We start from the raw sequence: 25,369 nt of genomic DNA, 5'->3' as shown, positions 1-25,369 counted from the left end.
GGAACATGAGCTGCCAGTGTTAAACAACAGCCGCTTTTCCAATAATGCGGATCCTATACTAGGGGCTCAGATGGTCATGATCCACACTCGCGGGAGTGCGCATAAGGCGGCTAATTGTTTCTAAACATGCAGGCCGACCGGCTAGCAGCTGGTTATAATGCAGATTTCACTGCATGTTTAGAAGGGGCTTCAGAGTGCCAAAGTCACCCCTCTCCCTGTCCATGGGATTTCATCCGCCATTCATTTTTCCATAGACCTTGCGTAAAATGTGTATATATTTTTTTTTACTTGGTCAAACCAAGCAATTCAACTACACTTAGAGTCAGGGGAGACCATGTCAAATTTGACTATATCTTTTTTATATATTTTTTTTCATGCATTTCGATGAAAAGTCGACTTTGGCCCAGCGAATTTCGACTAGTGTTTTTGCTAGAAATCCCCATCCCTACCTAACGGAGCCAGATTCTTTAGAAGTGATGGAAACAGCTCCAGACTAGTAGCAACACATAGCTGAGTGGAGTTGGAATCAGCCAGGGAAGTGGACTATGAAAACCCTCTGGAGAGAGAGAGGAGAGGCTGCATGCCAACTCTGTGAGCGAGGTCTGACTAAAGGGCCAGTCACGCAGGGGCGGGATTCCAATAGTTCAATTGAATTGAGAGAGAGAGAGAGACAGAGAGAGAGAGAGAGAGAGAGAGAGAGAGAGACAGAGAGAGAGAGAGAGAGAGAGAGACAGAGAGAGAGAGAGAGAGAGAGAGACAGAGAAAGACAAAGAGACAAAGAGACAGAGTGTCATGAGTGCTGTCTAACTCTGTTCCTTTTTGCCCTGTGTGTGTGTGTGGTGTGATTAGGCTGGGTTCTTGAGAGGCCAGGTGTGTTGCATGAGCAATCAGGCAGAACCGCCCACTATCAGGCACCTATATATACTGTGCTGGGACTCCTGTTCGTTGCTCGGTTATTGTCTGTTAGTGTGCGGCCATCTCGCCACTAACTTAGAGGTCAGTTCGTTTTTTTTGTTGTTTTGTAAGCTCCTGTGTTTTTTTACTTTTTCTGATCTCTCGCTCTCTCTCTCTCCACCAGTCTGCCTGGACGTGCCTGTCAATCATCTGTCTGCTGCCCGCCTGTGCCTTATGGGAACCTGTTGCTCTACTTACTCACGCCTCGTCAGGACACCACTGTTGCGTCGTTACGCACACCACTGACTTTACCTTTTGGCCTTCGTGCCTACATTTAGGCTTTTGAAAACCTTATTAAAAGACAATCTCAGTTTTGGCATCTAACTTGTGTCCGTGTCTGGTTTGGGTTCTTCTGTTAGTTGTGACACAGAGAGAGAAAAGTTACGTTTCCATTCGGGTTTTGCGCAAATTCTAAGCAGAGTTTTGAAAAGTTGATAATCTTAACTCATTGAGTGCCAGCCACTTTTGGAGAACGGACCAGAGTGCCAGAGTGCCAGAGTTTCAGAGCGTTTTCAATGATTTCTCGAGAACCACAGAATATTGTGTGATATTGTAATGTATGTAAACACCGAACATGCACAAAGAACAATGAGACTCTCTTCTATCATCTGCAAAAAAAAGTTTATTGATACCATTTTCCGTTCTTTAGTTATGAGCCGGAGAAGATAGGTTGTTTTGAGCAAAAAGACACGTTTCAATTTAGAAGCTGAGTTATTCCGCCTTTTGTGAAATGAAGCATTTCAAGCACATTCACTGAGTCTGAAGCTAATATTTTCTGATGTAGTGACGTGGTGTAGTTGTGTGGTGCCCTGCGTGCCCCACCCCCCTCTCCCCCTTCAGCTGCAAACTCCTCCCCACACTAACACACAGCCTAACACGCACCCAGTCTATTTTCGGAGCGCTCCGTTTTTGTGCGCCGGCTCCCAGCGCGACACGGAAATGCCAAACCGGACTGCAGGGAAAGGTTTGGCCCTTCGGCGTCGGGTGCTGCCTTTCTGGTGGCTAATCAGGTGGAGAAACTATGCAGACAGACAGACAGAGGCAGAGGGGCTCAGTTGTGGGCGCGGATTGACTCCTGTTCGCAGCCAACGTCAGCTGCAGACAGAGCAATTTATATGGCTCTGGCTGCAGCATGAGCGGTTTCTCTTTCATCACAGGGCTTTTTCCTGCTGTTTTCCGGACCTTTCTCTAATCTGGAGAGCACTGTCGCCACCTAATGAGTCCGTAAAATAGGTTATACACCTTCAATAGCTACAATATTTGTACAGGAGATGCAGGAGGCTTTGATCCACGTCCCACCGTCAAAAAACGCATTTGACGTCGATCGACGTCTTTGTCACTCAATGAGTTAAAATTAAAATCAGGTGTAGGAAGAAAAAAGGTTCAGAGTGCTCGGAAGTCCAAAACTGGTGTGGTGAAGGTGCTCTTTGGTGAGGATCACAAAGGTTCAAAAAAGAAAGGTCCAAGGCACTCTTCTGGCAGAAAGTAAAAAGCCTTTATTTACTTTCATTTAGAAAGGTTTAAAAACATAGCTAGTGCATGTTAAAAGAGCTGCGACATGACCCACACGTAGTGGCACAAACAGCCTTCTGATTTCAAAATCACCTTCAAATCAGGTGTGTTTCAATTCACAGGAGAAGTGCCCTTTCTGCCCACCATATATCTGGGAAACGAGACGCACAAACCGGTTGTCGGAGTCATTTTAGGGACGGACTGAAAGCCTTTAGGTGCAAGACTTGTCTCCAACGTCTCCAAGACAAAGGAGGTCATTGTAGACTACAGAAGGGGGGGGGGGGGGGGGGCGCACACCCCCCAATCACCATGCTTGAAACTGAGTGAGTCTATCTGCACTTTTAAAAAAGGCTTAAAAAAATGGTTACAATCATCCGCACTTTAAACCGTTTTATCCTGTCTTTTTTAGTTCTTGAATTGGTTATTTATTTATGGTATAGCTGGTCTTTTATTTTATTGATTGATATGTTTAGTTCTAGTTTTTATTTTATTATTTTGGTAAATTGTTAACTGAGTTAGTAATTTATCTTTTAATGGAGTTGTATTAGTTTTAAATTATGCTCCTACTTGCACTTCTTTGTTACACGTATTTACGTTGTCTGTCTTGTCTCCATGGGGACCACAATGGAAATAAGCCTTCGGGCTTTATTGTGTTTTTATCCTCGGTGATATGTTGTCTTATGTCCTGTTTTTATCACCAAATAAAGTCAATCAATCAATCAATCAACCATCAACGGCACAGTGGTGGAAAGGGTGGACAGCTTCAAGTACCTGGGAGTCAATATCCACCAGGACCTGACATGGGCCAACCACACCGCCACTGTTGTCAAAAAGGCCCAACAGCGACTACACGAACTCAGGCGCCTGAAGAAATTCGGGCTAAGGCCAAAAATCCTCAGGGAATTCTACAGAGGCACCATTGAAAGCCTGCTGACTGGCTGCTTCACCACCTGGTACGGGAATTGCACCACCATGGACCGCAGGGCGCTAAGAAGGGTGAGACGCGCGGCCCAGCACGTAACAGGATGTGAGCTGCCAGAACTGCAAGATCTGTACAACCAGCGGTGCCTCAGGAGGTCCCTGAAGATCATCAAAGACACAAACCACCCCCACAACAGTCTGTTCTCCCTGCTACCCTCAGGGAGGAGATACAGGGTCCCAAGAGCACGCACACATCGCTTGAGGGACAGTTTCTTCTCACAGGCCACGAGACTCATTAACATACACAAATAGTGTAGTAGCCGTACTGTACCGCACTGCAGCTGCTACCATCACGTATGACTAATGTTCAATAGTATGTTAATAAGGCATATGCTATTTGCACCTAACAGAATGTTATTATGTTTAATTATGTTTAAAGTATGTTCATGCCATTTGCACTATGGGCAGTGAATACGCCACTGTCTGTGGCGTGTCTTACTGCTTTATTGCTTGTTGCCTCTTGTTTTTTATTTATATATCTTTTATTTTTTGCACTATGTTGTAACGGAGCCTACAGCACAAGAATTTCACATGTGATACTTGTACTACGGAGTGACAATAAAAATCTTGAATCTTGAATCTTGACTTCAGGATCAGAAGATCTGCTGCAGGATAAACAGGCCGCTTAGAACGCATCACAGCTGCTAGCTGTGCACAACGCACGCACACACACACACACACACACACACACACACACACACACACACACACACACACACACAGTCTTACTCCTGCATGTTCTCCGTGTCGTCTCGGAGGCCGTCGTGGTCGTGGTCGAACACGGGCCCGGCGAGCACGTTGACCCCGTGGCTCTCCTCGGCCCAGCGCCGCAGCAGAGTCTGCTGCACGAAGCTCCACACTCCTATACACACACACACACACACACACACACACACACACACACACACAGACACACAACAGGAGGAGAGACGCTAGAGGGGTTGGCCTTCTTGTGTGTGTGTGTTGTGGTTAGAGGTTTCTCCATATAGATTGCCAAAGCCATGCCCTCTTCCGCATTCGGCATATGACCTAAGAGATTTAATTCCCATTAATTTGAACACAGACGTTTCATAAAAATGCTTACATTGTCAAACTAAGCGATTCAGCTATATTCAGAATCAGGAGAGAAAATACATTGAAAACTCTTTTTTACCTGCCTTCTCTTTTTTACTCTTTTTTTTAGTTTTGGTCTGAGTGAAATATTGGATGGTCTCTCCTGATTCTGAATAGCAGACTCGCTTAGTTTGAGCAAGAGAAACTCTTTTTATAAGGATTTTAAAACATGAATTCAGACGGACAAGCCCGTCTTTATTATCACACGAACACTACAACACATGCATGCGGCCACAACACACACTCATGCTGACGGTGGCCAGTGAAATATGTCCTCTGCATTTGACCCATCCAGGCTTGTCCTTCCCTCCAGGGAGCAGGCCAGGAGCAGTGGTCGCTTTTTCTTTCCAGCGCCCGGGGACCAACTTCAGATGTTGTCGTCGCATGTTTTTAGTGGGGGGTTATGTACGGAGGAACCCCCTGGGGGGTACGGGGAGAACATGCAAACTCCACACAGAAAGGCCCTTTCGACGAGATAGCCCACCTGGGCAGTGGGCACTGAAGATATGGGGGGGTCACAACTCCAGCGCCCACAGCGTCCCAGGCGAGAATCGAACTCAGGACCTTCTAGCTGTGAGGCGACAGCGCTACCGACTCCGCCACCGTACCCCCGCATTTTATTAAACATCTATGGAAAAATGAATGGGGAATGACATCTCGTATGGTCGTATGCCAAACACGGAAGAGGGTGTGACTTTGACTCTCACTTCAACACATCAGCCCAGTCTGATGTCTCATGAGAGGGCAGTAATGTCCACAGGCTGGTTGTTAGTGGCCTAAAGAGGGCAATAATGTCCACAGGCTGGTTGTTAGTGGCCTAAAGAGGGCAGTAATGTCCACAGGCTGGTTGTTAGTGGCCTAAAGAGGGCAGTAATGTCCACAGGCTGGTTGTTAGTGGCCTGCAGAGGGCAGTAATGTCCACAGGCTGGTTGTAAGTGGCCTAAAGAGGGCAGTAATGTCCACAGGCTGGTTGTTAGTGGCCTAAAGAGGGCAGTAATGTCCACAGGCTGGTTGTTAGTGGCCTAAAGAGGGCAGTAATGTCCACAGGCTGGTTGTAAGTGGCCTGCAGAGGGCAGTAATGTCCACAGGCTGGTTGTAAGTGGCCTGCAGAGGGCAGTAATGTCCACAGGCTGGTTGTTAGTGGCCTAAAGAGGGCAGTAATGTCCACAGGCTGGTTGTAAGTGGCCTGCAGAGGGCAGTAATGTCCACAGGCTGGTTGTAAGTGGCCTGCAGAGGGCAGTAATGTCCACAGGCTGGGTGTTAGTGGCCTAAAGAGGGCAGGACTGCTCAGACCAAAAGGTAAGACACTGGCAAGTCTGCTCTATTTCTGCAGTCGCCACATTTGGAGGAGGCGCTGTTTCCTTCATCCATAGACTCAGACTGGGTATATTTGCCGTTATGAGATTTCCCATGCATTGTTTGTGCATCTATTATAGTTTGTGTTCAAAGATTCTTGTCTAAATGTGAACACAAATAAAGATATTAAAATGTGTGTGTGTGTGTGTGTGTGTGTGTGTGTGTGTGTGTGTGTGTCTGTCTGTGTGTCTGTGTGTCTGTGTGTGCGTGCGTGTGTGTGTGAGAGAGACAGACAGACAGAGAGAGAGTGTGTCCGGTCCTGATAAGCGTCTCTCTCTCTGCAGAAACAATGGGTGCTAGGCTCCTCTCTCTCACCCCCTCTCTCTCTCTCTCTCTCCCTCTCTCTCTCTCTCTCACCCTCTCTCTCTCTCTCTCTCTCTCTCCCTCTCTCTCCCTCTCTCTCTCTCTCTCATCCTCTCTCTCCCTCTCCCTCTCTCTCTCTCATGCTCTCTCCCTCTCTCTCTCTCTCTCTCTGTCAGACTGACCTCATCTGTCTGGACTGGAGGCACCACACTTCTCCTTTGTCTTCTCTGTAAGCGGCTGTGATGTGTTCTAGTCTAACTCGACTTTATGCAAATCAGGGAGTTAAGAGAACATGAAGAAACAACATGTAAACTGGCCGCTGTCGATCTAAAGCCATCCTGATAACATGACCTCACATCCTGTTTCACTCTCCGTATCAGTCTGGACTTCCAGCTGCCTACAGTCATTTCAGTAGGCGGGACTACTGGCCTTGGCAGACAACTCCTTCAGCCAATCAGCATCACCAAATCTTATAGCTGTTTACTCTACTAACGTTAACGTTAGCGCTCGTTGCAGTAGTACTAGGGGTGTAACCCCGGTGCCCTGACTAAATTCCCACACAGGCCTTCCTTCCATCATGGCCACCTAATCATCCCTCGTTACTTAATTGGTTCATTCAGTCCTCAACTCTCCACCGTGATGCTGATGTGTGCTGAGCTGATGTTGATGTGTGCTGTGTTCAGATGCAAACTGGCTGCATCAGTATGTGTGTGTGTGTGTGTGTGTGTGTGTGTGTGTGTGTGTGTGTGTGTGTGTGTGTGTGTGTGTGTGTGTGTGAGAACTCACTCTTGAAGGCGGGGAACATGGGCACGGTGTTGGTGATGAGCGAGGCGTCGTATCTGGACTCAGGAGAGGTGGCCAGCTCTGTCAGTGCACGCACACACACACACACACACACACACACACACACACACACACACACACACACACACACACACAAACACAATATCATCATCATGTTCAGCCATTTGTACACACAAATACTGGAGCATTGTATGTTGAATTAATGCTTGTTATGTTGCTTTATTTACTTTTCGACCCATTTACAGGCACATGTTACTTATGACTTTAATTTTTATTATCTGGTCATTTTATTTTATTATATATATTTTTTTTTAGTCCAGCAGAACTGCCACAATGTCTGAAAGCGACTCCATCAGGACCATTAATTTGAAAATGTGGCTGGATTGGTTAACTTTACGGAACTAAAACAACCTGGTTAAGGGTTAGGGTTCAAAAACTGGACACATGCCAGGCTGCGAACACGGCCCTTGTGTGTGAAAAGCAAGCTCGCTCCTCTCTTACTGAGCCGTGGAGGTTCTGCTGGACCACCAGGCTCAGCTCGCTCCTCTCTTACTGAGCCATGGAGGTTCTGCAGGACCACCCAGCTCAGCTCGCTCCTCTCTTACTGAGCCATGGAAGTTCTGCAGGACAACCTGGCTCAGCTCGCTCCTCTCTTACTGAGCCATGGAAGTTCTGCAGGACCACCCAGCTCAGCTCGCTCCTCTCTTACTGAGCCATGGAAGTTCTGCAGGACAACCCGGCTCAGCTCGCTCCTCTCTTACTGAGCCGTGGAGGTTCTGCTGGACCACCCGGCTCAGCTCGCTCCTCTCTTACTGAGCCGTGGAGGTTCTGCTGGTCCACCCGGCTCAGCTCGCTCCTCTCTTACTGAGCCGTGGAGGTTCTGCAGGACCACCCGGCTCAGCTCGCTCCTCTCTTACTGAGCCGTGGAAGTTCTGCTGGACCACCCGGCTCAGCTCGCTCCTCTCTTACTGAGCCATAAGAGGTTCTGCTGGACCACCCGGCTCATCCAAAAATGATGAGAAAGTCTAGCTGACACTTCAGTCATGTTTTGACACAGGGGGAATGAGAAGGTGCTGGCAGGGGGGAGGAGGGTACCTGGGGGGTAGAGGAAGGCGTGGCTCAGCTGGCTGTGCTGGCTGTAGGAGCTGCAGCTCTGGCTCTGCTCTGCTGACACTCTGGAGTCCACTCTGACACACTGAGCCCCTGCTGCTGCTGGGACGTCCTGCAGCACACTCAGGTCCTCCTGAAAGACACACACATATACACACACACACACATGCACGCACACATGCACGCACACACACACACACCACACATGCACACACACACACACACACACACACACACACACACACACACACACACACACACACACCAAGGTTATTATGGATTTGCATTTCCATTCGTTTTTATTTCATTTTGACCTTCTAATCCAGCTTCCTAAACAACTGTGAAAACCTGCTCGGAACAAGAGGGAACCAATGTGGAGGAGGCAGGAGGTATTTACTGTATGTATGCGTGTGTGTGCGTGCGTGTGTGTGTGCGCGTGTGTGTGTGTGTGTGTGTGTGTGTGTGTGTGTGTGTGTGTGTGTGTGTGTGCGTGTGTGTGTGTATCGGGTCCTATCGACGTCACTATTCACTGACACATGCGCAGCAACGTGTGTGTGCCTGCATGACTTAACATAGTCGTTCTTGTCACGCGTGCACACGTACACGCACTATGATGTGCGCAAACTACATCACGCGTAACGACAAGCTCCGTAGCACAGCTACTTACAGCGTGTACACGTGTGACCAGTGTTGGAGAAATTTCGTTACGCGTTCACACACACACCCGTTGGTAGGTTTGAGTGTTACGCAACCGGAAGTGTATCTGCATCGTGCACAACACTGCGCGTACATGACGCCTCGCGTAGTTCTCTTCTGTTTTATTCTATTTCTTTCTATGTTACATTTTCAGCCAGTAGATGGTGCCAGTGACCAAAATATTATCCACAATCCAATTTCCCCACAGTTTACAACATAAATCGCCCATTTATCTTCATAGTATATAGTGCCGCGCACTGATATGGTGGCGGGGGGAAGTTTGATGGTGTGGCACCACCGGATATAGAGATGTGTTAGACTGTTGCTGGTTCTGTAATAAACACCGAGCGTAGCTCATTGGAGTTAAAACATAGTCTCGTGCATATTCCTACAAGTCATCATGTACAGCAGTCAGATGAAACTATAACAATATAAACAGAATTGAAACGTGTAATAATGGATATGAGTCGGTAAAAGAGTTTTTCATGCTGTCAGGACTGTACCAGTTGACAACTTGCTTCTACCATCCAGCCAAGGGGTCAGTTTAATCTAACTCGGCAATCCCAACACAACCTATTTATACTACAGCTGTTGGGTCTGCGTCTCTAACATGGTGTCATTCATTCACGAAATAAAACAAAAAATAAAACAACTAATAAAACAACTATAAAAACAGTTTTACCGACTCATGTATCCATTATTATACGTTTTAAATGCTGTTTATGAGGATTAATGGGCGATTTATGTTGTAAAATGTGGGCCCAAGGGATTGTGGGTAATCTTTGGTGCTGACCACAGAATAGTCTGCGAGCAATCTTGGGACAGTAACCTGCTAGCGACATGCTTGATCAACTGGTTGGTTTGGTCACTGGCACCATCTACTGGATGAAAATGTAACATAGAAAGAAATAGAATAAAACAGAAGAGAACTACGCGAGGAGTTCATGTACGCGCAGTGTTGTGCACGATGCAGATACACTTCCGGTTGCGTAACACTCAAACCTGCCAACGGGTGTGTGTGTGAACGCGTAATGAAATTTCTCCAACACTGGTCACACATGTACACGCTGTAAGTAGCTGTGCTACGCAGCTTGTTGTTACGCGTGATGTAGTTTGCGCACATCATAGTCCGCGTGCATGTGACCGCGTGACAAAATTGTTCTATTATCTTCATGCGTGCGCTTACGCGCTCTGGCTGCGCACCCCGCGTACATTTATGCGTAATGATGTACGCGGGTTGCGCAGCCAGAGCGCGTAAACGCACGCATGAAGATAATAGAACCAATTTCGTTACGCGTTCACACACACACCCGTTCGCAGTTTTGAGTGTTACGCAACCGGAAGTGAATCTGCAGCGCGCACAACATGAACGCGTAATTTTACGCGTAAATGTACGCGTAATTTTACGCGTAAATGTACGCGGGTTGCGCAGTCAGAGCGCGTAAGCGCACGCATACACGCATGACCATTACAAGTCAATGGGGAAACTACATGACACGTCAAGCGTTGTGTGACACGTTCAGTCGTAGCTGCGCATGTTTATTGAGTCGTTTGGCACTTCAGATCCGGTCGCGTAGTATCAAAAACTGCGAACGCGTGTGTGTGTGAACGCGTAACGAAATTGACTATGCTACTCAGGTGTCAAAGCATGCGTTGTGTGACACGTTCAGTCGTAGCTGCGCATGTTTATTGAGACGTATGGACCTTCATAGTGTGTGTGTCCAGCTGCACCTCATAAAGCTGAAGTTAGTGTGTATGTCTAAACATGTGATAAACACGCGTGTTGGGAGCCTGAGAGACCGGCTTGTGTCTTTATGGCTGTTTTTGTTTGCCTCGTACACGCTCTCTGCATGCACACGCACACGCACACACACGCACACACACACACACACACACACACACACACACACACACACACACACACACACACTCTCCCTGCACACACACTCCCTGCACACACACACACACACACTCCCTGCACACACACAGACACGCGTGTTGTTGACGTGTTGCTGCATTAGTTTTCACAGCAGACACTCGAGTCAATGAAACCTGGTGGTGACTTTTCAAAATGTTAAAAAAGTTCTTATTTTCCTCTTCACCTGGTTTTCTGTCAGCGTTTATAAGTTAAGTTAAGTTATCCTTTATTTATCCCCATGGGGAAATTCATCCTCTGCATTTGACCCATCCTCTACTAGGAACCTTCCTAGAGCTAGGAGCAGTGGGCAGCCACTGTGCAGCGCCCGCGGACCAACTCCAGTTCTTTTTGCCAGTACCTTGGTCAGGGGCACTGACAGGAGTATTAACCCTAACATACATGTCTTTCTTTGATGGTGGGAGGAAACCGGTAACCTGACGCTGCCAGATCGATGAGTTTGCTTCAAATATCTGTTTCACAAACAACATCCATCTGGATTCGGCCAAACTACATTGCTGAAGAGGGCGGTCACTTTTTTCAAGCTACTAGGCAGGTGATTGGATGGACCGTCTGTCTGTCACCGTCTGGGCTTGCCAGCGCCAACCAATCAGATCGACTTCCCTTCATGACGTAGCAGCGCCTGATCAGCTAGGACTACAATTGCTAATAGTTAGCATGGAGGTCGCAGATTTTTTGCTGTTTTTGTAAGGTGAATATTGGGTGCAACCATTGACTATTCAATTTGCCAAAAGAAAGAAGAATTACTGCAGATGTCTGACTGAGGATGAAGTGCAGGTAGGCCATTTTGCACGTTAAATGTAACTGATTGGATTAACTGATGTTACGCTAACGATAGCAACATTTGGAGGTTGGGGTGCTACGTCTGATGATTGATGATTAATGTTAACGTTAACAGCGATTCATTCATAACACATATCGTTGTTCGTTTCTTCAGGGAACTGATGACACGATATGACACCGAGTGGCACGCACCCTGGACGGCTAACGTCATGGAGACGCAACGCTCTCTAGCCTTTATGATCATGGCAACAACCAAATGCTTTGATACAATATAATGATTTAACGCTACTATTTAACTGGTGAATTTTAGCATATGTGTCAGTGGAATGGTAGATATTTACGCATGACTGGAGAATGTTATTTGCTTACTTTTGTAATAATAAACTAAACGGAGAAATGACGGCCGTGTGTGGTGTTGTTGTTACATAATCTGCTGGTCTTGAGGCACGATTGGGTCAAATGATAAGACGATGTAAATGCATAAAGATGTTGTCAGATGAATCTGCGAAAGGGAGCTGCCTGGAGCCCAGAGGACGTCAACAGAGAAGAGGAAAAACACCCTGGTTACACCATGCAGCATGTATTTGGATATAATCTCTAACTTTAAGAATGGTTCCTTGTTGATATACCGTATTCCTAGTATTGGCTCCCATGACGTTTGTTTACCCCCTATCTAAAGTACAAGTGCAAAATCTTAAGCTACCGGTATGTTCTATCGATAAACCAATTTCTCGAATAACAGCTCCAAAATATCAGACATATAGGACTACTATATGCTAGAGCTATATTCACACTTCACAGTATAATTTATGCAAGCGGGGGAAAATATCAGATAAACTGATTGTTGTATTGTATCCTGAGATCTTTAATCTCGCCTGTATAACATAATATGTCACTCGGACACCAACGTGAGTTAACGTGGTTTATTAAACAGCAGCCAACATTCCAATCATAGCAGAATACACTTCAGCTAGCAGTAAAGGGACAATACATCACACTGATCTTTGCAGTTCTGTGTTGATTAGCTAATAATTCAGTGGCATTTTGATTAACGTTATGATTTATTTCGATTTGGAACAAAAATGATGGTTTAACAGATTGCATGTTTACTGGGCTGTGGTGAGAGTGAGAAGGGCTTTGTGTTTGTGTGACTTGCGTGAATGGCTAGCCGTTAGCCATTACAGCCTTACAGCTAATAAGTTATCCCAGCCTAGCGGTCTGAAGGCTATCTCCCCAAATTCTACAACAATGTCTTGTTTACTAACGTTCATAGTTGATAACATTACAGCAATACAGTTACGGTTTCGTACTCACTGTAAGATCAAGTGTTTAACGTTTATGTTAGCTTATTGTTTTGAATAGAATGTTTGACTAGCACACTGGAGCTAGCCTCGGTAGCCGCCGCCATGTTGAATAGTGAAAGAACTACAAACGCAGAGGCGCCTCTCGGTGGCGTCACACCCGGTCTCGCCTAAAGCCCGCCCCTAGCTCACGCTGATTGGTGCGCCTGTGTGGCGGCCGGTTTGAATGCATCTCTGAGGCCAGGGCCAGACTGAGGTGGATTGTGAATTTGTGGAACAATGCCGCCCCCGTCTGGTGGAGTCAGGCTAGGAAACCGGAGCACCCGGAGAAAACCCACACGGACACGGGGAGAACATGCAAACTCCACACAGAAAGGACCTTCTTGCTGTGAGGCAACAGTGTTAACCACTGAGCCACCGTGCCGTCCAAACTGAGCACAAAATGTTGCATGTCTTCTATTTAAACACACACACACACACACACACACACACACACACACACACATACACACACACGCACACACACACACACACACACATACACACACACACACACACACACACACACACACACACACACACACACACACACACACACACACTGTGGTTTGCAGAAAAGTAACATGCCAACAATTTATTCTGGAGCCTGGGTTGGAGAAACCATACATATGGCCATTTTTGCACTAAAAATTTACAGTGTGAGTGTGAGTGTGTGTGTGTGTGTGTGTGTGTGTGTGTGTGTGTGTGTGTGTGTGTGTGTGTGTGTGTGTGCGTGAGTGTGTGTGTGAGTGAGTGAGTGTGTGTGTGTGTGTGTGTGTGTGTGTGTGTGTGTGTGTGTGTGTGTGTGTGTGTGTGTGTGTGCGTCAGGGTAGGAAATTAGCGGGGGGCTCCGGGGCAAAATGCCCCTACAAAATCTAGAATTGCCCTTAGAATTGAGGTGATGGGGGCTTTTAAATGCCCCCATAAAATAAAGAGTTTAACATTATTCTGCATTTGCAAAGCGTGACTCGAAAATGGCCAACTAGGCATCCATAGCACCCTCCTCCTCCTATCGTTATTGACCTCAGTGACAGGCAGCTAGCTTATTCACTAGTTCACTCGGGATTTTGCCAAGTACATTAATAACATGCCAGACAATCAACAGTGTTGTAGAGATAGGAAATGGGGATCTTTAACTGTGATCGTTTATGAACGTTTAGAAATAAAATATGCTTGGACATAGGTTGCTACATAGATTGCTACAAAGTATTTCCCAACATTTGATAAAATTGCCCTGGAAATTATCCAAAATGCCCCCGAAATATATTTTACACGGGCAAAAATAGCCCTTGTTTAAAAAAGTTAATTTCCTACCCTGGTGTGCGTACGTGCATGCGTGCGTGTGTGTGTGTGCATGTGTGTACCTCTGGGGGCAGTGTGTATGAGGTCCACAGAGGCATGGCCAGCTCCTTGCTGTAGCCGCTGGTGAAGTCCACATGGTGCAGCAGACTGTACTGAGTGTGGAACATGACCGCCGGCCGGCCCCACGGCAGCTGGCTGGAGTCTGCAGCACAGACACACACACACACACACACACACACACACACACACACACACACACACACACACACACACACACACATACACAAAGACCCCTTAAAGGTATGTTTTAAGATGTACAGTATATCAAATACAAAAAAAAGTTCAATTATCTTGTTAAAATCCTTAAAATTACATCTACGTATGGTTTTCTCATTGAAATGTCCAGGTAAGGAAGAGTTTGCAAAGTCCTGGAAACCACCTGGAAACCACCATCATTTCCAGCCAAGCAAAAGGCGAAGTTGTTTTGCTTCGTGTGTATTTGAGGAACGCCGGGTACAAATTCTGTACATGTACAAGTTCTGTAAATCTCAGATCCAGCGCTTGGGTGCGCTTTAGAGTGCCACCAGTCATCGGAGGGGGGCTGGAGTTAGGTATAATTGACATGCAATGTTTATGTTCTTGTCACAAACTTTTGATGATTTGTGACGCTCTGTACAGAGGGAAGCTGATGATGGAATAAACAAATCCTTATTCATTTTAAAACGAGCAACTAATTTTTGATGGATCAACAAGGCATTTCAAATTAACTCATTGAGTGCCAAGGACGTCTTTCGACGTCCAATGCGTTTTTTGACGGTGGGACGTCGATCAAAGCCTTCCGCATCTCCTGTACAACTATTGTAGCTATTGGAGGTCTATAACCTATTTTACAGAACCCTTAGGTGGCGACAGTGCTCTCCAGGTTAACAGAAAGGCAGAGAAAAACAGAGAATAAGTCGTTGGGGAAACGGAAATCGCATCGCATCCGTATGCATCGATATGCATGAAGCGTTTTAACGTTAGATGTGCCTGCAGCAGCCAATCTGCTCCCACAATTGAGCTCCTCCATGTCCGCTGCAACAGCCCATCCGCATGATCAGCCGTGGAGTTGTTATTATTCTCAACTGGAAGCATAGGAGCCGGTGACAAACACACGCGGAACGCTGTAAAAAAGCTGGATGTCGCGCACCCTTCACTGTGCACAGCAAACTCAGCAGAGAGCCACCAGAGACACTCCCATACGAAGGAGGAGTGTGCAGTTGAGGGGTGGGAGGGAAGGGGGGGGGGCACGCAGAGCAGCACACAACACCCAGACAGACCCAGACAGCAGGACAGGATTGGCAAACGCAAGCCAGAATATCCGATGCCCACCAGCAGCAAATCAAGACCAGCAAGAAGCTGCAACCAGCAGCGCACGCAGGGGCCAGCGCTGCTGGTTGCAGCTAAAAATATTATTCTGCCAAACAAAATTCCCTGGCCTTCACTGTTTTATTGAAGGAAATTATTTTTGAGGTGTGACTACATCAGAAAATTAGCTTCAGAGTCAGTGATGTGTTTGAAATGTTTAATTTCACAAAAGGGCCATTATCTCAGCTTCTAGAAAAAAACGTCTCTTTTTGGTTAAATCAAGCTATCTTCTCCGGCTGATAACTAAAGAACGGAAAATGATATCAATAAACCTGTTTTTGCTGATGATAGAAAAGAGTCTCATCGTTCTTTTTGCGTGTTCAGTGTTTACATAGTAATATCACACAATATTCTGTGGGCCTCGAGAAATCACTGAAAAAAGCTCTGAAACTCTGGCACTGGGAGCGTCCGTTCTCCAAAAGTGGCTGGCACTCAATGAGTTAATTGCCGCTACAAGAACTGGGGGGAAATAGTGTGATCCTCCCACACGCTATGTCCTGCCGGTGAACTCCTTGCTGTCAGGTGAAAAGAAGCAGCTGGCAACTGCACATGTGTTGGAGGAAGCATGTGCTTCTCTACAGCTCTCCCCAGATCATCAGAGGGGGCGGAGCAATGGCTGTGCCAGCAGGGGGGAAACAAAAGAGAAAAGAAACCAAAAAAGACACCTACTGTAAGTGTAACCTCCGTCTGGAGCTGGGCTGAAGGGCTCGATGATCTCCTCCACTTTGTTCTTCAACACAAAGACACAAAATACACAGATCTCACAAAGTACTTTCATCAGTGACAAAGCAGTGATCACTATGCTTCTGTTAGCATTTCATACGTAGACTAAACATTAGCCAGGCAGTCTATAGCAGTAGTCACTTATAACATGGGGTCCGTGGACCACCAGGGGTCCTGGAGGGGGTTCCAGAGGGTCCCCAGCAAACTGATGACTTGTTCAACTTCAGCCTGATTTAATTTACAAGAAGTGAACACAACTAGACAATGTAGAAGAAGAAGGTTGTGATTGCAGTGTGTCTGTTAGCTCTCTAACACAGAGAGTCATGGCATTCTGGATAAAATCATATCTAACAAAAAATATCCTCAGATTTGGGTCTTTATTTGGGCCTTTATTTGTTCGTGTCGTTTATTGGCTTTTTTCTACTGGCCACTATTAGACGCAATACGGTATACCTTTTTCAAATGAGGCTTAGCAGAAATTATATAAGAGAGACTGTAATGCCATTCATTCACTCTCTTTTCATTCATTCACTCTCCTAGGAGAAACCCTCTAGTTGTCATACCCTCCTTAATCATCCTGCATTTTCCTGCTTCTAGGAGAAACCCTTTAGTTTGTCACGGGCACTCATTCATCCCTTCTACGGTATACATTTTTCAAATATATTTGCTTATATGTTAAAGAGCAATGTATCGTTGTATACAGACATCTGTTGAAATGGTCAAATAAAGACAAGGAAGAATTTGCATATTTTAAATACTTTTGTCATGAATCTCCGACTTTGTGCTTTTCTCCTCTGTGATATTTTTCATGACAGAGCAGAGTTGTTTCCAGTGGTCTGGATTTGATCTGACATTTGACACGATAATACTTTGTGATGTCACTGTCTCACTGTGCTCACCTCATCATCGCAGCTGCAGCCCAGGTCGTGGGTGACGGCGGCGGCGTCTGGGTCAGACGCCGGCGACGGTGATGTCACTTCCTGTGGCATGCTGGGCTGGTGCGGCGGCTCCCTCAGCATGTCGTTCAGCGTGCCGTGTGTCCCGTTGTTAGGAGCCGGATTCAGACCCAACAAGTCTGACAAGAGGGAGGAGAGAGGAGGGTTGGTACAGGTTCTGGTCCAGGATTTAAAAGTGATTTAAGAATGATTTAAAACATTATCATGTCTAATTGGTCACTGGTCTTTTCGGTTTGGGGTCCAGATATTCCTGGGTTAGATTTGGGTCCGGTGCCCTTATTCAGTTCTGTGTTTTTTTTAAATAGCTGGGTTTTATTTGGTTCGAGTCTCAATTTTTGGGCACGGTAAGACCTCTGTTCTCGCTTTGGAAAGATACATTTCTCCTTCAGCAGATCCACAAAGTAAAAAAATTAAATAAAACATAATTTTTTTTTTGAGAAAACAATTTTAAATTCCTTTGAAAATGTAAATCTTTGCACCAGGTTCTCTAAGAGTTTGACCCGAAGATATAAAAAAAAGTTTTGGAACTTTCTTAACTAAAAATGTTGACCTGTTTTTTACAGACCCAATCCTACTGAAACACTGCCACCTCATTACTGATTTACATTTGGATAAATTGAGGTTAAAACTTTTTGCCCCACTCAAATCAATTCCGGCAAAGGCAAGAGAATGCAATGCAAGGCCAAAACAGTATGTGATAAGTAAACAATTTTACAATTTTACAAAAGTACTTTGAGAATGTTTCTATTGGCCATATACATTTCTATACTTAGATGAGAATAAAAGTATTCTCACCACACATGACGTTGTATAATTCAATATTTTCAAAAGCTGGCACTTTTTTCTGGAACTTGAAGTTTGGTCCGTGACCCATGAAGATCGTCTGCATGAAGAGAGAACAAAACTCAACGGGAGAAACAGTAACAGGCTGCTGTATTTGAATATTTATGAAATATTTTATTTTTAGGTGATAGTAATGAAATAATAATAATTTGCATAAATGTTCTTCCCTAAGCAATGACACAGATACTGTAGTTCTTGAACAGCGACAGATAAGAAGCGGCGTGTGAGTAGAGGGATTTTCAGTTCGTGCATTAACTGCTAAGCACAGTTTAACACAGGTGTGTGTTTATCAGGTATTTCATAATAACTTAACGACAACTCAGCCAATCAGAACTGAGGTCTGTGTAAGACATGTTAGAAAACATTGGTCAGGAACCAATGCTAACCAGTGAGAAATACACCAACGAGTTAAAAGTGTGACCACATGCCCTGCTCTCCCCTACATAAAGCAATCTTATTTAACCAATCAACTTCCTGTGTAAGGCCTTGTCACTACAAGGTGACCATTAAGACACAGTGAGACACAGTTTCTGGGTTGATTTGTAAGAGACGCAGTGGCCCTGTGAAGAGGCTCCGGGTTATGGGCCCCCTGAGCTCTTGGAGCCCTGGGCCTGGGTCCGGTAGGCCTGTTCGGTAATACATCCCTGACAGTACAGTACACAGTACAGCACACGATGGTACGGCAACGTAGGGTGTGAGACGGGAGAAGAGAGGAGAGTGCAGAGGAATAGAGAAATGAGGAATACAACAGAAGACAACAGGTCACATTACTCTCATGCTGGTGATCTTGTTGTCGAAGCCGTGGTCACCAAAGAAGCCGCACCTCGTCCTCTTGACTTCTGGCATTTTCCTGAAACACATGAAGATAAAACAAAAAAACAAAAAACTCTGTGCACTTTGCTTTGAAATAATGTTATAATATAACAGGAATATTGCCAAAGTTTTTTCTATGGAACAGAAAAAGAGGCTGTACTGCAATTTAGGGGGGTGTGCCCTCCCCCCCCACCACCACGCACGCACACGCACACACACACACACACACACACACACACACACACACACACATACACACACACACACACACACACACACACACACACACACACACACACACACACACACACACACTTCTCTGGTGTGTAAAGGAACCGACTTTTCAGGAACTGAAAATAACGCCTCGATTTTAGCTTGATGACTGCATTTTCCAGTCAATCCAGCTAACATTTTAGCATAGCCTATCTACACTATGTGGTTGAGTGATGGTAGGCTACATGCTAAGACTTAGCATAGGCTACACTATGCAGAGTGATAGTAGGCTACAGTACATGCTAAGACTTAGCATGGACTATGTAAAGCTCCTAAAAGCTCATTCACATACTGTACACAGTAAGGCACAGCCAGGGCCGGTTCCAGAACAAGATGACTTAGGGATGCATCCTAGATAGGAAGGGGTGCACATGCACGGGCCGACCCGGGTGGCCGGCCGCCCGAAAAATTTGACATGTTATTTTACTAAAAACAATGCATTTTACCATAATTTCAAGTAGAATGATACCAGCCAAGCAAGAATATTTCAAGTGTTTCAAGTGCTTTACTGAAATATTTGGACCATATAATGATAATACAATTATCTCAGCCTTAAAAGGTTACATGTAGGTGCCTAAAAGCCATAAATTCACATCAAAGAACAAAGAAAAACAACAATTATAATTCAAGTTTAAACAGTAAGTGTGCACCTGCAGCATTTTTTTTTCTTTTTTTTCTTTTTACCACTCTTTTCAACTGAGCATGCAGACAATTAAAATAAGGGTGCAATGCGTGCTTTTGCACCCCTGTAAAACTGGGCCTGGGCACAGGAGCATCATTAGACATGTACTTGTGTGTGTCTGGTAACTTCATGACGTTGGATCCAAGTAACTACAGGCTATAGAAGGAAATGTTGCACTTCAGTTCATTTTAAGACACTTTTGCAGGCGGTTGCCAGTGGATGGTCGACCACATGAGCAGCTATACATCACATTTCCTGTGTTAGAAACCCTTTAACTATAAATGTGTGCACGTGTGTGTGTGTGTGTGTGTGTGTGTGTGTGTGTGTGTGTATGTGTGTGTGTGTGTGTGTGTGTGTGTGTGTGTGTGCGTGCGTGTGCGTGTGTGTGTGTGTGTGTGTGCGTGTGTATGCGCGCGCGTGTGTGTGTGTGTGTGTGTGTGTGTGTGTGTGTGTGTGTGTGTGTGTGTGTGTGCGCGTGTGTGTGCATGTGTGGTTTGCTGCTGCTATTTCCTTGATGCTACTTGCTGGAAGCTGGAAACAGACAGACACACTGACAGAGACAGACACACTGACAGAGACAGACACACTGACAGACAAACACACTGACAGAGACAGACACACTGACAGCAGCTTCAGTAAAGGATCATATAGTTGGTGTAGTGTTCAGTTATCTTCCTCCATCAACATGTCTACAGATATCTATGCTAAGCCAGATCTCACTAAGAAGGTGAGATATAACAGAGGAGCCCCAGAGGAGAGAGCAGAGAGGGAGGAGAGGATGGTGGACATCTATGAGAGTGCAGACACCTTGAGAGGAGACCCAGAAGAGAGAGCAGAGAGGGAGGAGAGGGTGGTGGACATCTACGAGAGTGCAGACACTTTGAGAAACCAGCAGCCTGAAGGAGGTACGTCTTAATTACAACTGCATATTGTAACATGAGGGCTTGTGAATGTGTGTTATAAGGAGAAACAGATGCTTGATCAATTTCACATTTCGAGGGTAAGTGATGTGATTTGGGCCGAATATGAGTATTAAACATATATAAATTGAAAGCTCTCAGTGAGATATTTTCAGTGCCAAAATAAAGGACACAACTGAAATCATGACCTATAAATTATAATTAAACAAAAACGGAAAGCCATGAAAGTAAACGTAGCGTTTTGTTTGGTGCCAAAAGGGCTTTTGACACCGAACAAAACCACACTACTGAAAATGCACGCTGACGCAAGTAATACCAAAGAGTATAGAAGGGAGAGGGTGAAACTAGTGCTGTTTTGATAACAGTGCTGCCGCCATCTTGGCCTGAAAAAGCCTCCTTGCGCCAATGGGACACCATCATAGAACCATGACAGCCAATCAGAGGCAGAGTAGGGCGGGTCTTTCTATGAAATATGATGCTGCTCATGTTGCAATGGAACAACCTATTAGCCTTCAGTTCTTATCAATGTAGGTTCTTTGGTAAAACGATGGCAACATGCTGAAGCTGTAGCTGAAGTTATCCTTCAGTGAGGAGTGTGACAGGTCTTTGATCAATAGGTGAGGTGTCCTGGGACAAACAAAATGTACTCTAGCAAAATAAATGATGATGTTGATGATGATGTAAAGAAGAACATCTCAGTGTTGTTGCCATATTTGTTTTGTTTGTTCCAATCCGTACTCTACTAGGCATGTTCAAAACTGCCTGTACCACCTTCTTGTGTGTTCTAAGTACTATCATACTGGTTTAAATCAGCAATTTGATACTTTTCAATCTTTGCTGAGCAAGAATTCTGAGCAAAAAGAATTAACGACCACTGACCTAAATATTATGGACAAACCCATCCACTATTTTTTGGACTCACGTTTTGCAGCAAAGTGTTGTATATCGCCATGTTGGGGTCCTTTGCAGCTCACGTGAGATGGGGGTTTCCCAGAGCCGCAGCTCCGCCTGCTATTGGTCCGTGATCAGCAAGCTGCGCAATCACTGGACAGGCGACCTGTCAATCACCCCCTTTTCTATCATCTATTTTACACCAAAAGGGCGAGTTATATTAAAAGTCGTTATGAAAAGGTGAAATTAGCTATATATACCAAAACCGTGTTTTGGACCAGGCTGTAAAGATGCTTAAGATAGATGGGGCATTTAACATGGGGGTGAACGGGAACGACGGGACTTCGGAGCCCTGCCTCAACTGGCCATTCGAGGAATTACAGCTTTCTGGGTTACTTCCGCGTCTTCGTGGGAAAACCTCAGAGATTGCCCACTGGGAACGACACCCTATTATAGTGTCGTGAGATTGTAATTGCTCGAGTGACACTCACTGATGACATCACGGTTGCTTGGGTGACGTCGATGAAGTCCAAATAAATTCAGAACATGCTTGGTGTGAGAGTGAATGTAATGTGTGTACTTTGCCTCTAGAGGGAGCTCACAGTCAAACGTCTATTCATGTGAATGTGATGTGTGTGCTTTGCCTCTAGAGGGAGCTCACAGTCAAACGTCTCTTCATGTGAATGTGATGTGTGTGCTTTGCCTCTAGAGGGAGCTCACAGTCAAACGTCTCTTCATGTCAATGTGATATGTGTACTTTGCCTCTAGAGGGAGCTCACAGTCAAACGTCTCTTCATGTGAATGTGATGTGTGTACTTTGCCTCTAGAGGGAGCTCACAGTCAAACGTCTCTTCATGTCAATGTGATGTGTGTACTTTGCCTCTAGAGGGAGCACACAGTCAAACGTCTCTTCATGTCAATGTGATGTGTGTACTTTGCCTCTAGAGGGAGCTCACAGTCAAACGTCTCTTCATGTGAATGTGATGTGTGTACTTTGCCTCTAGAGGGAGCTCACAGTCAAACGTCTCTTCATGTGAATGTGATGTGTGTACTTTGCCTCTAGAGGGAGCTCACAGTCAAACGTCTCTTCATGTCAATGTGATGTGTGTACTTTGCCTCTAGAGGGAGCTCACAGTCAAACGTCTCTTCATGTGAATGTGATGTGTGTACTTTGCCTCTAGAGGGAGCTCACAGTCAAACGTCTCTTCATGTGAATGTGATGTGTGTACTTTGCCTCTAGAGGGAGCACACAGTCAACGTCTCTTCATGTCAATGTGATGTGTCTACTTTTGCCTCTAGAGGGAGCTCACCGTCAAACGTGTCGTCCAGCCATCCAGGAAAGCAGGAAGCCTTCTTTCAGAGCTGCTGCAGTGATTCTGGGCCTGCTGGGTCTTCTGCTGCTGATCGGGATCATCGTCCTGTCCGTCTGCTGTGAGCCTCTCATTTTCATTTCACAACCTCACATCTCTACTCACTTTAAAGCTGCGTTCACACCGACCTATTAAAGTTTTTCGCTGGCATCGAGTTTACATACAAAGTCAATGCAAACGAGTGGTTGAGCGTATATTCGCCTGGGAGAAAAATCGCTGGGCGTCCGAGCGACAGAGACAGAGCGATAGGACGAAAATTCGCTCGTCGCCCGAGATGAAATATCTCAACTCGAGCGAAATTACGCTGGCAAAAGTTGCTTGCCGCCCAACGCTGATTGGCTGCCGTGTGAGTCAAGGATCACACTGGCTTGGAACAAACCGCTGGTTTATTAGTGTGGCAACAAACCTCATTGACAGGCTGACAGCTGACATGAAGTGAAGTCTGTACTACTGGTATAGACCCACCAACCAAGCTTGCGTTAGGAGCACGCTGATAGGCTTAGCTTGTAAACAAATACAGTGGCTCGTAGTGGACAAACATCATGACATTGCGTTTTCATCCTGATTCCTGTCTAACGTTAGCCCCAGATGTCTGTCAATTCTTGTGCCAGTTGACGAGCGATTTAAACACAGCGACAGAGCGATTCCAAAGGGTTGAATCGAGCGACAGGGAGAAAAATAAATATCTCGGTGTGAACACAGCTTAAGACAGAACCTCATATCTCAACTCACTCTAAACTAGAAGGGTTAGGGTTAGGTTCATATCTCAACCCGATCTCCAAAAAAATGGTAACATAGCAACGTTTTTGGACCAACGTTGCTATGTTACAATTTCGGCTCCGAAATTGTAAAATGGTAACGTACGTTTCTACAGGGGTGGGCATGGTTTATGGAGATTTTACCTTTCTAACCCCTCCCCCTACCCTAACCCTAAAATCTCAGAACGTTACCATTTTACAACTTTGGTGCCGAAATTGTAACATAGCAACGTTGGTCCAAAACGTTGCTATTTTACAATTGTCTGTGAGACTGTGTTGCATATCTCAACTCACTCTAAGACAGAACCTCATATCTCAACTCACTCTAAACCAGAACCTCATATCTCAACTCACTCTAAACTAGAACCTCATATCTCAACTCACTCTAAGTCAGAACCTCATATCTCAACTCACTCTAAACTAGAACCTCATATCTCAACTCACTCTATATAAGCCAGAACCTCATATCTCAACTCGCTCGGGCACGGTGGCTCAATGGTAGAGCTGTCGCCTCACAGTCAGAAGGTCCTGAGTTCGATTCTCGCCTGGGACACTGTGGGTGCTGTGGTTGTGTTCCCCCCCATATCTTCAGTGCATACTGCCCAGGTGGGGTATCTCGTCGTAAGGGCCTTTCTGTCTGTGTGGAGTTTGCATGTTCTCCCCGTGCTCCCCCAGGGGGTTCCTCCGTATATAACCCCCCACTAAAAACATGCAGAAGATCAGATCGTCATCGTCATCCGACCAGTGACGACAACATCCGAAGTTGGTCCCCGGGCGCTGTACGAGAAAGCGACCACTGCTCCTGGCCTGCCCCCTGGAGGAAAGGACAAGCCTGGATGGGTCAAATGCAGAGGACATATTTCACCGGCCCCCATCAGCATGAGTGTGTGTAGTGGCCGCATGCATGTGTTGTAGTGTGTTGTGTGACAATAAAGACGGGCTGCCGTCTGAAAATAGTTTTTTTAGTCTATATAAGCCAGAAACTCATATCTCAACTCACTCTAAACTAGAACCTCATATCTCAACTCACTCTAAACCAGAACCTCATATCTCAACTCACTCGGCCCAGCACGATGTGAGTTGCCAGATCTGCATGAACTGTATAAACAGCGGTGCCTCAGGAGGTCCCTGAAGATCATCAAAGACACAAACCATCCCCACAACAGCCTGCTCTCCCTGTTACCCTCAGGGAGAAGATACAGGGTTCCAAAAGCACGCACAAATCGCTTGAGGAACAGTTTCTTCCCGCAGGCCACGAGACTCCTTAACATACACAAATATTGCAGTAGCCGTACTGTAAGTGTAACGCACCGTCGCTGCTACCATTACGTATGTCTAATGTTTAATTGTATGTTTAATAAGGAATATGCTATTTGCACCTGTATGTCAAATACGCCGAATTTAAAACGCCAAGTTTAATTGTATGTTTAATAAGGAATATGCTATTTGCACCTGTATGTCAAATACGCCGAATTTAAAATGTTTAAGCACGGCTAAAGTATGCACAGGACATGTGCACCTATGTGCAGTGAATATGCCACTG

At 45.6% G+C, this 25,369-nt stretch overlaps 1 pseudogene across 1 annotated transcript in view; it reads right to left on the bottom strand.

The window, feature by feature from the left end:
• LOC310785533 (autotaxin-like) overlaps positions 1 to 25,369 on the bottom strand; it is a 131,817-nt pseudogene that overhangs the window by 2,865 nt on the left and 103,583 nt on the right. The window contains exons 16-23 of the transcript XR_014554075.1: positions 18,891 to 18,969; positions 18,072 to 18,159; positions 17,220 to 17,395; positions 16,267 to 16,327; positions 14,253 to 14,392; positions 8,119 to 8,266; positions 7,006 to 7,083; positions 4,177 to 4,309 (exon numbers count right to left, since the gene is read on the bottom strand). The product of XR_014554075.1 is annotated as an autotaxin-like (transcript). The remainder of the gene's footprint in view (positions 1 to 4,176; positions 4,310 to 7,005; positions 7,084 to 8,118; positions 8,267 to 14,252; positions 14,393 to 16,266; positions 16,328 to 17,219; positions 17,396 to 18,071; positions 18,160 to 18,890; positions 18,970 to 25,369) is intronic.

The sequence above is a fragment of the Poromitra crassiceps genome (assembly GCF_964638095.1).
Source record: "Poromitra crassiceps genome assembly, chromosome: 11".
Taxonomy (NCBI): Eukaryota; Metazoa; Chordata; class Actinopteri; order Beryciformes; family Melamphaidae; genus Poromitra; species Poromitra crassiceps.
The sequence above is the reverse complement of the archived record's forward strand: the minus strand, read 5'-3'. Positions and strand labels throughout refer to the sequence as shown.